Below are 3,010 nucleotides of genomic sequence, written 5' to 3'. Positions count from 1 at the left end.
TTCGTGCAAGACCCATTTCTAATTCCTTTTGTTCAATGATTAGAGGATTATTCTAGCTCAACTAAAAGTATTGGGCTATGAGCTCTATGAGAATGCTATCAAGTATGAAATGGTGATCCCCACTTCATTGCGCAATGATTTGTTAAGTACCTGAAATTTGCTCTTCAGCAAATGGTTATCAGGGTTTCATATTTTCATTGGCGTGTGTGTGACTGTGTGAAGTCCTAATAACAATAATAATTATAGAAAGCAGGAGATTAACTTTTTTCTAAATTCTAAAGCAATGCTTTTGAAAATTATGAGTCCTATCACAGCCTTGAACATCGTGTAAGGTAATCCCAATCCGATTTGTTTGTCCTCGCTGTAACCAACAACTTCTGCTGTTCTGCAATACTCTGCCTTCTTTTTTTTCAAATCTTCAGAGCAAAAGGAACAGATGATCAAAGGCGTGATGGGAGGGGTGGAAAAGGAGAGAGAGAGATGACATTTGACCGTGATATCCCAGACCTGAGATTTCTTTGGATTTAGTAAAACTCCCCTTTTTATCAAAAAAAAGGAAAAAAATGGTAAAACTCCCCTTAAAAAATAAATGGGTAAAAGCAGACAAGTCCAGAGTTAGAGTCGAGACAAACTTAAAGGATGCATTAACAGCAGTTTTGGGCTAATGTTGCTTTTTTACATTAAATCCTGACTCTTTCCAGAAGCAGGTTCTGATTGGGGTTTGGGAATTGATTATTGATGGGTCCATCTGGAGCATACATTGGATGATTCTACCATCTCTCATCTTCAGTTTGCTTAGCGAAGAAAAAGAAGGATCATCTCTCAATTAATTGAGGGCAAACAAGCGCGGATATGGATACCATGAACCCAATGTCATATTTGCAATTTTTTGAGTCTGAAACACATCAGTTACGACCCATTTGAAAGATCTGTAAAAAAGTTAAAAACCCATCAAACATTTGACAAATGCACTCCAAATTTCCAACCAATTCAAAATTTCAAAAGAATGCAAGACATCATGTAGTTGTTTTCATCTATCAACTCCTACCCATTTTTTACCAAGTTAAGAAGAAATTAGATAATATATCCCAAGTGGGACCCACCATCTATCAACAGGTGGGCAACCCTGTTACAAAGAACAAACCTTGCCCTCGCAGTCTATTACTTAGATGTTAAAATAAGAGACATGGGTCATATTAGTTCATAAATCCATGGTTTACCAAGCAGAGACCAATTAATCATAAGCGGAGTTTTGACAAGTAACAAGTGGAAGGGAAATGATGAGTGCATTTGCTTATATGCCACTGATAATCCTTCTTCTTTGAGGAAAATGAAAAGAGAAAACCTATACATAGATATACCCCACACCCCAATCTATCATCAGGATATAATGCCACTACTACAGTACCTAAGAGGCTAAGACTTACAGATGGAAGAACAGATTCCATTTTCCCAAAAATAACGATTGGAGACCATCAAATCTCCACTTTCATGGTTCTGCAACTCAAGAGCTACATGTTTCTTGTTGATGATTAAGCTCAGGAGCCACAGCTATTACTGTTACACTAAACTCTCACCAAAGCAAAATTAGTACCAAGTAAGCAAGTAGTTGAATCGAGACTTTCCAATGGCTACCTCAGACTCTAAGCAGATAGATGCTAAGCTCAGGACCTCCGGTACCATCAGGGTTCATCATGTAGAAAGCCTCAGAGTCTCTAGAGCCCACAACCCGCTCAAACTTGGCCCTCATGTACATGAGTTCACCGTCGGACCCGGCTCCATTCCCCGGCAGTACACCAGCTCCCATTGAGATTGGCTCCACCGCTTTCAACACCTTCCACTCCTCGGGTCCGCATTCTCGCTTCGTTGCATACCCACACTTCTTCCCATTACAGTAAGTCCTCCACAGGGGCTCTTGTAGCAATCTCACTCCCTTCTTGTCCACCACCTTCTCGCACTCTAAAGCTATACGAACCAACCCAGATGCCATCTCACGAACCAATCCGCTCGTCGGGGTGGCAAGCTCGATCAGAAACGCTGGATATGACTTGGGATCCTCTTGAAATGCAAAATGAACGTGCCCACGCCGATTGCCGAAAAGGGTGCCTACCACTCGGGTGCCAAGGCCTGAAGACAAGTGTGCCCGGTTCCTACCGAAGACTGTAAGAACTGATCGGAGCCTTGCAACGGCCACAATGGGCAGCCTCCTCCTTCGGCCGGCTACCGAGGCCGCGGCTGTAGGGCCTGTACCTGTAGCTGTAGGCGCCGAGGTCTTAGCCGCCGTCTCTCCTTCTTTCTCCTCCTCGTAAATATGCGTCGCGTTAAAGGAGGAGTTGAAGGTCATTGTTTCATCTTCATCATCATCACCTTCAGTCTTCCTTCGCCAAGGAAAGTGCCGCTTAGAGAAGGAGAAGGAAGAGTCGTAAGGGGTCTTGGCCATGATTGTCTTCATCTGACGTGAATTAAGAAGAGGCTCAACTCCTTAAAGATGTGTGAGAGAGAGAGAAAGAGATAAAGATGGAGATTGATGAGATTCTGTTTTCTTCTCTTTTGCTTTGTTGATGTGTGGGCTCATTTATTCTTGCTTCTAGTCCTTCTTGTCAGGCGGTGGTACTGAGAGGTGCAAGAGAGAATCCTGAAAAGAAAGAGGGTGAGCAGCCCCACCTACTTGAATTTGGAAAACAGAAAAGAAACAAAGAAAAAAAAAAACAGGGAGAGAGAAAGAGAAAGAGAAAGAGAGAGGGAGATATGGAGGAGGAGCAGGAGGCGCTCTGATTGAAGGAAGAGAGAGAAACCAATGGAATCTAAGGGGACAATATTTTTGTTATTTCCTTTTCTTGTGGGAGTGGAGACGAATACGGAAAGAGGTGGGGCAGGGTGAGCAAGGGATGCTTGACTACTGACTTGCGTTGGAAACAGTTAAGGGCAGACAACGCCACACCAAAATCGTACCCACCATGGGCCAAGGGGCCACCCCCTTCTCCCTCCCCCCACCGCCCCCTCTCTTTTA

The 3,010-nt window shown here is 43.5% G+C and overlaps 1 pseudogene across 1 annotated transcript; it reads right to left on the bottom strand.

The window, feature by feature from the left end:
• Window positions 1-1,267: 1,267 nt before the first annotated feature.
• On the bottom strand, window positions 1,268-2,699 carry LOC104600991 (protein MIZU-KUSSEI 1 pseudogene; annotated as a pseudogene). The gene has a single exon (XR_016084145.1). The product of XR_016084145.1 is annotated as a protein MIZU-KUSSEI 1 pseudogene (transcript).
• Window positions 2,700-3,010: the final 311 nt, after the last annotated feature.

The sequence above is a fragment of the Nelumbo nucifera genome, chromosome 3, assembly GCF_055504915.1.
Source record: "Nelumbo nucifera cultivar China Antique chromosome 3, China Antique-T2T, whole genome shotgun sequence".
Lineage (NCBI taxonomy): Eukaryota > Viridiplantae > Streptophyta > Magnoliopsida > Proteales > Nelumbonaceae > Nelumbo > Nelumbo nucifera.
The sequence above is the reverse complement of the archived record's forward strand: the minus strand, read 5'-3'. Positions and strand labels throughout refer to the sequence as shown.